Source organism: Hyaena hyaena, unplaced genomic scaffold, assembly GCF_003009895.1.
Source record: "Hyaena hyaena isolate Hyena2069 unplaced genomic scaffold, ASM300989v1 scaffold_192, whole genome shotgun sequence".
Lineage (NCBI taxonomy): Eukaryota > Metazoa > Chordata > Mammalia > Carnivora > Hyaenidae > Hyaena > Hyaena hyaena.
Window position 1 is genome coordinate 2,332,172 of NW_024080825.1, and position 12,123 is coordinate 2,344,294.

Genomic DNA, 12,123 nt, shown 5'->3' on the forward strand with positions numbered 1-12,123 from the left:
AAGTTAAGTGTCCAGCTTCGGCTCAGGTCATGATCTCAAGATTCATGGGTTCAGGCCCTGCACTGGGCTCTGTGCTGACAGCTCAGAGCCTGGAGCCTGCTTCAGATTCTGTGTCTCCCTCTCTCTCTGCCCCTCCCCTGCCTGTACTGTCTCTGTCCCTCTCTTCCTCTCAAAAATAAACCTTTGAGAAATAAAATAAAGGTTATTTGCTGAAGCACAGCGGTTTGCAGTGGAAACCTGTGCTTTCTCCCTGCTAGAGCCAGCCCCTCTCTGAGGCACTTGGCTTCTCACCACAGTATGGACGCAGCGCTGGCAATGTGGACACTAGGCTGGTGAGGGCTCCAGTGTGCACACTTAGATGCATCAAGCTTGTGCTCCAAGGAGGCTGTGGCCCCAAGGCTGTCGGGGTTGGGTGAGCCCCTCCCAGGGTCTGTCTCCTCACGGGTCTGTATCTGGGGGTCCTCATCCCTGGGGACTGGGAGCCCCTGAAGTCAGGGCTCCTGAACGGTAGTGTTCAGTCATAGGCCCCTTTAAAAAAAATTTTTTTTTCAAGTAAGCTTTATGCCCAATGCAGGGCTTGAACTCACGACCCTAAGATCAAGAGTCAGGCGCTCCAGGGCGCCTGCGTGGCTCAATGGGTTAAGCGTCCAACTTTGACTCAGGTTGCGATTTTACAATTCGTGAGTTAGAACCCTGCACCGGGCTCTGTGCTGACAGCCTGGAGCCTCCTTCAGATTCTGTGTCTCTCTTTCTGTCCCTCCTCCGCTCAAAGGCTCTGTCTCTCTCTCAAAATAAATAAACATTAAAAAAAAAAAAAGAGTGGCATGCTCCACCAACGGAGACAGCAAGGCACCCCAGTCATCGGCCCTTTTTGCAGTCTCGTAAACCTGTGGTTTGTTCAAAACCACTTTTTTGGGGCTCCTGGGTGGCTCCGTTGGGTAAGCATCCAACCTCAGTTCAGGTCATGATCTCACAGTTGGTGAATTGGAGCCCCACGTCGGGCCCTTTGCTGGCAGCTCGGAGCCTGGGGCCTGCTTCAGATCCTGTGTCTCCCTCTCTCTCTGCCCCTCCCTCGCTCATGCTCTGTCTCTCTCTGTCTCTCAAAAACAAATAAACATTAAAATAAAATTAGAAAAAAGCCCAAAAGATACATTTCTTTAAAAAAAAAAAAACCCTACTTTTTTAATACCTAAGATAAGAATATATGGGACGACTTTATTTGTCAAATATGCCTCAATAAAGCTGGAGAGGAAAATAAAATTTTTAAAAATAGGGGCATCTGGGTGGCTCAGTCAGTTGAGCATCCAACTCTTGATTTCAGCTTCAGTTATGATCCCAGGGATCATGCTTGGGGTTCTCTCTCTCTATCTCTCTCTCTCTCTCTCTCTCAAATAAAATAGAGGTTCCTGGGTGGCTCAGTCCGTTAAAGCAAGTAACTTTAGCTCAGGTCATAATCTCATGGATCATGAGCTCAAGCCCTGCATCGGGCTCTGTGCTGATAGCTCAGAGCCTGGAGCCTGCTTTAGATTCTGTGTCTCCCTCTCTCTCTGCCCTCCTCACCCTTCATGCTCATTCTCTCTCTCAAAAAATAAACATTTTAGGGGCACCTGGGTGGCTCAGTCAGTTGAGTGTCTGACCCTTGATTTTGGCTCACATCATGATCTCACAGTTCATGGGCTGCATTGGGCTCTGGGCCCTGAACTGACAGCTTGGAGCCCAGGAGCCCACATTCTCTCTCCCTCTTTCTCTCTCCTTCCCCACATCTGTTTTATGTGTGCGTTCTGTATCTCTCTCTCAAGATAAATAAATAAGCATTAAAAAACAAAGAATTTAAAAATAATGTTAACAAAAATAAAAAACACATGAGGCCACAAAAGGAACTAATAACATTAGAATACAGTGCTACCCATGAACTCCTCAGGGGTCGTAGACCACAAGTCTCAGCGCAAAAGACTAGCTATAATCCCCTCTCCAGCCCCCACCTCCACCCCTCCCCTCAGCCAAGTTTAAGGTCCGAAGTCGACTTGAGTCAGTCTGGGTAGCATGTGACCTCCAACCAGCTTACGCTTTAAAGACTGGGCGATCCTGTGTTCCCATGTTCTCTCGCCCCAAATATGTGCCCCTCCCCATGCACGGGGGTGGGTGGGAGACACAGAACCAGGCTGAGCAGAGGGAAGGAAGCAGGCCCAGGCAGTCCACCCGGGCTTCCTCAGTGGCCACCTCTGCCCCCTCCTACGCCCTTCCCAGCCCTGGGGGTGCAGGGCTAAGTAACTCCAGCTATGCGGCCTGGCCGGTCTACCTGGGCGTGAGCGGGCAGGGCTATCCTCAAGGGGGTGGCCCCCCCATACTTGCAAGGCCACAGGAACAGAGGTAGAAAGAGAAATTGGGGAGAGGGTGCTAGGCAAAGACTGACCTACAATGACAGTTCCTTCAGTCTGTCTGCCCCTGTGTGGGGTCCTCGCACCCGCTCCAAGCCCGGTTCTAAGGGCCTTCTACATCGTAGCACACTGAATCCACATAACACCACTGGGATCCCACGTTATATATAGAGGAAGAAACTGAGGCACTGTCAGCTTGTCTAAGTCACCAAGCCAGGGCGTGGTGACACCCACGGGGGCTTTCTAACCCAGATGCTTTTCTGCCTCTCCTGTCAGAAGCAGATTTATTGTTCCCATTTGACAGCTAAGAAAATGGAGGTGTCAGTTGATTCCCGCCATCCTCATGGACCTCCCCTGCCCCCCTTTAGCCCTCTTGCCTTGGCGCCGCCATCCTCAGCCGCAGACCCGGAGCTCAGCACATTCCAGAATGGCTCTCCTGGGACCAAATGCATCCTTGCAGGCCTGAGCCCCCAGCCCCGAGGGCAGTGGTCCGAGAGGAACGGGGCAGCCATGGCGGGGGATGAGAGTGTTTACTCAGGAACGAAAGGTTCCGAGGACCCGTATCTCCAAATCCCTGAACGACTGTGACTGTGGGTGACTGACTGAGCGGCTCCACACGGCCACGCCACTCCCCACCCTCCTCAAAAGAGGTGAACCCTCCAAGAAAGATGTCTGGTCTAGTGTTAGCTGTCTGAACATGTGGGTTGTCCCTGGAAGTGATGAGCTCCCCGTCCATAGAGGCATTCAGCATGAGAAGCTATCTTTCCTGAGAGGGGCGCTCCGGGCAGGCTGAGGGGCTCCTCCCTCCTCTTGGTAGATTTGCTGGGGCCTCCCCTCCTTCACGTCTTATAGGCCCCACAAACCGAGCAAGCCTCAGACTGAACCCCCCGCCACCCCACCTCCACCCTCCGGCTGCCACCCCCACCCCATTGAGGCACCTCCATCTTTTTCAACAAGGGGCTCATCCCCTAAAAGTCCAGCCTGAAAAAATAAAATTTTAAAAATAAAAATAAAAAATGAAAACTTTAAAAATAACAATAACAGAAATTTAAAATACATGAAGCTACAACACTGTATTAGAATACAGTGTTACCCATGAACTCCTCAGGGGTCATTGACCACAAGTCTGAGAGCAAAAGGCCTCTCCAGCCCCCACCCCACCCTTCCCCTCAGCCAGGTTTAAGGTCCAAAGTCGACTTGAGTCAGTTTGGGTGGCATGTGACCTCTAAAAAGCTTATGCTTTAATGACAGGGCAATCCTGTGTTCTCTGGCCCAAAATACCCAAATACCCTCCATCCTCCAGGATGGAAGGTGTGACCTAAGAATGGCCAGCCCACTCGGGACACAATCAGTCTGGAAAAAGAAGAGTGAGGGTCAGGCCACTAATGAATGCTGTCTGCAGAGCTGGGTGGAAGGGGTGACTGCCATGGCCTGTGTTTCCAGGGAGCCCCTCCGTCCCAAGAGAAACTGATTAGCCGACTGGGTAGCTGCGGAACCGCATGATGCGTGGGGTGGGAGGTGGGGGGGGTGGGATCCTTCTTTGGCATAACCTGAATCCCAGCTTTCTTTCCTCACTAGCCTAGAAAGAACAGATAGCCCCAGCCTCTTGAGCACCCAAGGGCCAAAGAGGCCAGTCAGCAACGGGACATTCCCAGCTTCTTACTAATTCCCACTGACCTGGGGCTCCTGTCACCTATGAATGACCCCCCCCCCCCCACAGAAATTCAGTCTCCTCCAGGCGCCACTGGTGATGCAGAGCCTCGTGGCCAGGTAGCTGGTCTCTTCCTCGAGTCCCCCTCTCTGGCCCCTCCTGTGCTCCCTCCACAGCCCTAAGCGGTGCCACTCTGCTGCCACTGACCCCCCTCTGCACAGGGAAATACCAGGAACGGAGTCCTTGAAAGCACAGCCTGTCCTTATTCCTCTTCTCTGGGGCCCAACTGTCTGGTAAGCTCCTTAAAAGTGGGACGGCATCAGAAAACCATGCATGTGGGTGAAAAGCTACGTCGACAAACATCTCTGGGGCCTGGCACACGGCCTTTGCCAAGCGGGCCATGTCTGTGGCATAGCAAACAAGGCCAGGGCTGGGGAAGGTCCTCTGGTCCTCCCTGGCCACGTGGGAAGCCGAGGGTTCTTATGGGAGATCTGCCCTGCTCAGGGCCTGGTGCACAGGTGACCAGTGAGTATGTGGGGAGTCTCAGGGACCCAGGAATCCCAACCCTGGCTGGGCCTCCTCTGGGGGTAGACCAGAACCCCAGGGCCTAGCAGGTGCTCAACACAGCATTGCTACGGGTAAAGTGCATCCTTGGCCTCGCGTCTTCCGACCCATCCCTGATTGGTCCCAGATCGGGGCTAGGGACCCGGTGGCCTGAGCCTGCTTGGGCCGTCAGCAGAGATACAGGAAGGTGTGCTTTCCCCTCCCAGATTCCTGAGGGAGCCAAGCTGCCTCTCTTCTCGCCCACCTCCTGAGCTCTGCTCTCTGCTCTGATCCGACTTTGGGGGGAGCTTCACAGATGGCCCAGAACTTTCACACAAACGCCCTCTTTTTCTCCTGGGTTCTGAGTTACTGAGCAGGTCCCCAGAGGCAGGCATGTACTTCAGAGACAAAAGGGCACACTCTTTAAAATCAGGGCCTCTGCCACCTGTGAACTCACTAGTGTTCTTATCCCCATTTTACAGATGAGAAATTGAGAACCAAACAGAGTGACTCATCCAGGGCAATTATACCTAATTAGTGTCCGGGTCATTGCAGCTCAGGGCTTGGCCCCTAAGGAGGGGTCCATGATTGGTCTTTTTTTTTTTTTTTTTAATGTTTATTTATTTTTAAGAGGTAGTGAGACAGAGTACAAGCAGGGGAGGGAGGGGCAGAGAGAGAGAGGGAGACACAGAATCTGAAGCAGGCTCTAGGCTCTGAGTTCTCAGCACAGAGCCCAACTCGGGGCTTGAACTCATGAACCGTGAGATCATGACCTGAGCTGAAGTCGGACGCTTAATTGAATGAGCCAGCCAGGCGCCCCCACCATTAGTCATTTTAAATGGAGCCAGGTTGGGGCGCCTGGCTGGCTCAGTCAATAAAGCATGTGACTCTTGGTCTTGGGTTTGTGAGATCCAGCCCCACGATGGGTGTAGAGTTTACTTAAAAAAACTTTTTTTTAAAAAAAAATTAATAAAATAAAATGGGGTCAGTGTCACAGCCCTGTGGAGACTGGCCCGTGACCACAGCCCAGAGCTCCCATTCCCGGAAAAACCCCGCCCCACATCCAGTCCCCAAGATGAATTGCGAAGGCTGACACTGCCCACACCTCAGCTCAAAAGGAAAAGAAAGCAAGGCCCCCAGGTGACTCCCATGCAGTCCGCTCTCCTTGGCAGGGCACTGACAGCAACAACAGCCCTGAGCCTGTCATCCGCATTCCCAACCAGTCCTCATGGCACGCGGTCATTCAAGGCTGGAACTCGGGGATCCCGGCTATTGCCTCATTTAATCCTCATGATCACACTCATGAGGGCACCATTTCACAGGCAAGATACAGGGTGTTTAATTAATACGTGCTACTTGAGTGTAAATCATGATTGGAGACACGACAAAAAATGCTCAGAAAAGAGTTAGACTTTCTTGCCGCTCAACCATGTTCCCGGGCACAAATAGGCTCCAAAACAAAACAAAAACAAAAAAAAATCCTTGAACGTCCTCTCTCCAGGCAACACACTCAGAGATGACATGACCAGCCCTCACCCCAACACAGGCAGTGTGAACCCATCCCAGCTGAAGGCCGGCCCAGCACCTCAATCGCCACCCCTGGTCCCTTGGCTCAGGCTAGACCCCTGCCGGGAATAAGACCATGGAGACATCGCTGAGTGTGAAGATCAGGAGTCCTGGGCTACCAGCCTACTCGGCCCTCTGCACATCAGCAGGGGTCTGGACCACATGCAGGGTCCCCGTGGGCTGGGGGGCCCAAGAACCCTCGAAGGCAGAATGCAAAGGCTGAAAAAGTGCAGTTTTCAGGGAACGGCTTTCATCAGTCCCTCTGAGGGGCCCGTAAATCAGAAGAAGTGATGGGCAATTTTGAAGCCCCCTTCCATCCCTAGTGCCCTTGGGCTCTGTGCATTTAAGCAGAAATCCCCTCCCCATCCTTTAATGCTGTCTCCGCAGCAGCTCCAGGAAACTCTCAGCTTTCCTGGTTCCTTGACTGTGGCAGAAGGCTCGGGACCCAGTGCCATGCAGGGTCTCTCCTGTTTGGATCCCACCAGAAGGGAGCAGGGCCAGCCGAGGGCCGAGGTGGCAGAAGACACCAGAACCCACCCATGGCCAGCCCAGTGTGGCTCGCCCCAGCCCCCAGCCTCTGTCTGCTGGAAGGTGGGGGCTGTCAGTGCTGCCGGCCACAGGTGCACCCAGACCTTAGGTCCACCTCTCTCTCCCGGCTGCAGTCCTGGAAACTTACTGAGCCACACTTTCTGCAGGGAGCCTGGTTTTCATTAAATCAGGGAAAGAAGTCATTAACTGCTAGCCAAGTCAAGAAGAGAAGCGATGTTCTGCGAGAAGGCACAGGGAGGGTGAAGGAGCCCAGTCTGTCCCCTGCCCTCCCCGGTTGACCGATGGTGGGGGGAGGGGGAGGCAGGGAGGCTGGGCTCCTAAGGGTCCAAGAACTGCAGCAGTAGGAGCTGGGGGTGGAGAGTGGGGGCAGCCATGGCCCAGATAATAAGCAATTGTTAATGTGATCCATATGGATCCTGACTGGCCTCTCTGTTTAACAGGATGATAATGGCAGGGAAAGAATGCTGGTTTGTGGGGAAAGGAAGGGGCAAAGTCCTCCCCAACTTGAGGGGGTGGGGGAGGGTCAGCAATGAGGAGGAGGAGGAGACCCACCCAGGGCTCTCCACCCACCCAGGAGTGCAGAGCTATTTGCCTGAGAGTGGCCAGATTCCACGCTTTGCAGGCGGCCCTGACAAAAGCCCTTGGATTCAGCCGACAAATATTCACAGGGCAGCCACGAGGTGCCAAGCTCTGTCTGTGCCAGGCCCAGTGCGGGCAAGGTGTGGGCAAGTATGGGCTCCGTCCCTAGCCTCCGGGAGGCAAAGCGCAATGTGGAATCGGCCACAAAAGCTGAAGGGAGGCACAGGTGCAGGGCTTGGAGAACGCAGCAGGAAGAGCAAGTGACAAGAGCTGGGGGCCCTGGGGAGGCTACGTGGAGGAAGTATGGCATCAGAGTTGGGCCCTGAAGAATGAGGAGGTTGTGGACAGACAGGGACAATGGGGAAGGCATTTGGCTGAGGGAACAGCAAGAGCGAAGGCAGAGAGGCGTGAAATTGCGTGGAGAGTCTGAGATCTCAGCAATAAAGCTGCAGCCCAGGCAGGGGAGGGGAAGGGACCCCCGCTCCATAAAAAGCTGCGGCCATGGATGACCAGGAGCAAGGCAGGAGAGGGCCTTTGGAATAACACGCACTGGTCGGGTCCCCCTCCCCTACCCCCTCCAGCCTGTACTGGAATTGTCCACCCATGGGATCCTCAGCCCAACCCACTCTTAGACCACAGCCAGAAAATCCCAAAGGGCCCCAGAGGCCACACTCGTCCCTGTGCCTCGCAGCCCCCACTTCCCCTGGGGACATGGAGGTCCCCCTGAGGAATGAGGTTATCTGGCACCCACCAGGGGCAACTCCACTGCCTACAGAGCTAAATTCCCCCAGGCCCAAGAGGACTTCCCCCCAGAAGGTATTACAGCCAGGGCGAGGGGCGCTCCTCACTGGGGTTGCTGCTGCGGACACCAATAGATTCGAGTGGAAATAAATGAAATGGTGTTAAATATGGGAAAGGGGGGATTTACGAGGCCTGTCACCGCGTCCAGCGCAGCCAGCCGGCAAGCCCCGCCCCTTTCTCGTCCACCCCAGGAAGTCGCGCCCCGCCCCCTGCCCGCAGCTCGGGGGCCGCCGGGTCCGCGCACCGCCGCCGCGTCCCGGCAGCGCCGGGGCACCGAGCCGCCCAGCGCGTGGGTCCTCCGGGGCCGAAGCTCCGCGGAGAATGGCGGCTGCTCCCGGCCAGGAGGTCTGGGGAGGCGAACATCAGCGCGGCGGTATCCAGGAGGGTGCCCGGGGGATTCGGGCTGGACTCGGGGGCTTCTGGGGCTCCCTGTGCAGGCCAGAGGGCTTTGGACCCCGCCACCATCCCTCCCACTCTGAAGACTCCACGGGGAAGGCTCTGGGCCCCGAGAACCGAGAAGTGCCCCCCGCAGAAGCCCAGAGTGGGCCGGGAACCGGAGCCCGGCTCCCCGCTGCCTGGCCCAGGGCAAGAGCCCGCTCAGCCGCGGCAGCCCGTGCGGACCACAACACAAACATTCTTCCGTCCTCTATTCTCCTCCAAATTAGGTATCCATGGAGACAGGGCCAGGCAGCCTGACAGCCCCACGGCCTAATCCTGATTTAGTGACCGTCCCTTTAACAGCCCACCCACCCGTCCACCCACCCCTGCGCTCCAGGTCGCCGCTGGGCGCAGGCTCCAGGCCGCTCGCTCTCTCCCCGCGCAGACCCTTCCCAGGCCTCCTCCGCCCTTGGAGCCGTTCGGGGACCGCGGGCGCTGGGGAAGGGGGCCCACATTTGCTAAGCACCTACTGTGTGCCCGTCTTTCTGCGGAGGTCCCTCGACAGAGCGGGTGCCCAGCAAGGGGAAGCTCTGTGCAGACCGAGAGGGCTCTTGGAGTGGGCAAGTTTAAGGGGCGCTCTCTAGAGAGCCGAGAGCTCAGAGGGTCTCCCTTGTAGCCAGTAGCCCACGGGTGAAGGTAAGTGCAGTTTTTTGCAACGCCCTGACTGTGAGATGGGGCTATGCTCTCCTCGGCCAGAAGAGAAGAAAGGAAGGGGGTGGGCGTTAGGGGCACAGGGCCCGAAGTGGCCTCGGTCTCCTGTCACTGCCCCGTCACGATGCTGGGGAATCTCCGGGCCAGGAACCCAGCCCCCACCCCCTCCCACACACACAGGGGCCGCTGGACAAAGACCTGACGGAGTGGGAGGGGCCTGCGGGCCGGCCCTCGGGCTCCGGACACAGGATCCTTCGGGGACCCGAACCCGCAGATCCTGGCTCCCCACCCCCCAATCCCGCAAGCTCCCCCCAGAGCCGGCCGCTCGCTATTGCTGCAGCCTGCGCACCAAAGGGGGCGGCGAGAGGGTGCCCGTCGGCGGAGGAGACGAGATCCCCTTGTCTGCCCTCCCCCTCCCCCCGGGAAGTGACCCTCGGCTCCCACGCACCCGCCCGGGTCTCTGGCTGGCCTTGCCCTTCGACCCCCGCCTAGTTGAACCCCGCGCCCCGCAGCCCCCGCCCTTTCTGGCCCTCACACTGCCCCGCGCCCGCGGACAAAGCTCCGGACACCCCGACCGAATGGTCACCACCCCCTGACCCTGGCCCGCCCGCGCGCTCCCGTGTCTGCCCCCGCCCGGACCCGCGGCCCCGTACCTCGGCATCCCGGCCGGGTCCTAGGTGAGTGTGCGCGGCCTGGGGGGGCGTCCGGCCCCGGGGCTGGGGCGCGGGCCGGGGGCGACAGGCCGGGGCTGGGGGGCAGCGGCGCTCACCATCCTGGAGCCGCTACTGCTGCGGCTGCTGCGGCCGCCGCGGCCGGGAGCGGGACTGGGCAGTGGGGGTGGCCGGACAAGGGGCCGCCCCGGCTCCCCCCGCAGGCAGGACCCCCACCCCCACCCCCGCCTCCCCTCGCCCGCCCCCAGCGCCCTCCCTCGCAGGCCTTTGCTCCCCTCCCCTTTCCCTGCTCCTCCCTCCCCTAATGCCCCTCCCTTCCCCCCAACTCCCGCCCCTTCTCTGGCCCTCTCCACCCCGGGCTCCTTCCCCGCCCTCCCCCACCTCGCCCCCGCCCCGCCCCCACCTCCCCTGGGTTCGCCCGGCCCCTCCTCTCAACCCTCCCGGCTTGGCCCCGCCCCCTCCCTCCCCTAGCTCTAAAATAAATTAGCCACAGAGGGGGAGAAAAGAGCAAATGACCCTTGGTGTGGATAGTGTCCTTGCGCCACTCTCCGGCGCTCCCCGGCCTCTCCCGGGCCGTCGAGCGGGAAGTTGGGGTGGGGATGGAGGCCGGGCAGGCTGGTAAGGGTGGAGGAGCGATCCCTCGAGGGGGAGGCCGGGATTGAGTGGGGCCACCGAGCGTGTCTGCTGGGTGTGAGAGGCCTCCTGGGTCGAAGGGCAAAGGGGAAGGCAGCCAAAGGGGGAAGGCAGCCAGCCCGGCCCGCCCCGTCCGCTTGCCGCCCTGGACCCCCCTCGCCCAGTCCAGCCTTAAGCCCCTTGGCCAAAGCCTTGTTGACTCATGCTCTGATCCTGCCCCCCACCAGGTGAAATGTGCTCCTACCTACTGCTTAGGAGGCCGCCCCAGCCCAGGAGACAGAGGGAGGGACAGACAGCCGCAAGTCCACCTCTTGCACTTAGGCCGTTCGGAGTGGCCATGGTTAAGCCCTTAGACCTAGACAGCGGAGGGCAGGGCGTGAGGTCTAAAAGCCAGCTTCACTGGAGGACTTCCCCAAGGAGGCGGCCTTCGCATTGGGCCAAGCAGGATGAATGGTGGAAGGCGAGGATGGAAGATGAACTGCAGACCTGTGATGTGCCCAGAGGTATTCAAAGGCCTTCACTGCTTGGTGGAGTCAACAGACACATTGAGTGCCGACTGCACCAAGCTTTGAGCTAGACGCGGGAGACACCTGAGAAGAGTCTCAAAGGCACATCCCTGTCCCCTTGGAGCTCCTGGTCCAAGGGTACACAGGATTCTACCAGCCCAGGCTCGGGGCTTAAGCGCTGGTCCGGGTGGGAAGGGGAGGCTGCAGGGTGCGAGGCCCACGGAGGCTGTAGGAGATGGTGCTGAGCTTAGATGGGACTGTCAGGATTCCTTTCCTGGAGGAGATACTGAGTGCCCAGTAGCCCACATGTGGAGGCAAGACCAGCACCCAAGCAGGTTCTGGAACTCACCACGATGAAGAACTTCTCTACCCCCAGAATCCTCTCCTCCTCTCCACTTCACGCCCCCAGGACCACACCCTGCTAGGAAGGACAGGTGTGTCAAGGCTCACTGTGCTTAGGGCTGCCCTGGCTTCAGAATCAGAAAAGGGAGCCACAGCCACTACCCTATGGGAGCCCAACTCCCTGCTGAAGGGACAATCCCAGGATAGCAGAGGTACCTCGTTGGGTGTTTCTTTACCGATGGAGCATGTGAAGTCTGGAGAAGTGACATTCCTGGGGTCACACAGCAAAACTGGATCAAGAACCCACTATAGGATGTCCACCCCACCTGTCAGGCTCCCCAAGGAGTCAGAGGCAAGAGTTAAGAGAGAAGCCAATGTCCACAGGAGCTGAGTGATGTCAACCAGGGCCAGGAGGCCAACCTGACCTTGCCAGGGCACTGTGGCTGGGTGTCCCTGGGGCCACTCTCCACCAGGCTTTGAAGTGGGGGGCCGAGGCGGGGATGGCAGGAGTAAGGCTAGAGGAAAGAATTGATGATGTGCTCCCCTGGAGCAAGGGTCCAGATCTCCCTCTTCCCCTAGAAGCCCCCGGTGCTGGTAGGCAGGACAAGGTTAGGCCTCAGGAAGTCCTTCCCAGTAAGATAGTAGGACTGGCCAGCACGCTGGCCCCCAGGAGGGAGCATTTTGCATCGTGGAGGTGCTGAGTGATTTCTGATGGGCAAACTAGCCTGGGTCACATTAAGGGGGTTCGTTGGCAGGTGGGGGTGCGGCAGGCCTCCTCACCCCTCTGCCCCCCATCCCGCACCAGCGCTCAGGCA

At 58.0% G+C, this 12,123-nt stretch overlaps 1 protein-coding gene across 1 annotated transcript in view; it reads right to left on the reverse strand.

Annotated features, from left to right (window-relative positions):
- The window catches only part of FIGNL2 (fidgetin like 2), a 31,239-nt gene extending 21,282 nt beyond the window's left edge, over window positions 1-9,957 (reverse strand). The window contains exon 1 of the mRNA XM_039241442.1: window positions 9,810-9,957. The gene's annotated coding sequence lies outside the window, so the exon portion shown is untranslated. The remainder of the gene's footprint in view (window positions 1-9,809) is intronic.
- Window positions 9,958-12,123: the final 2,166 nt, after the last annotated feature.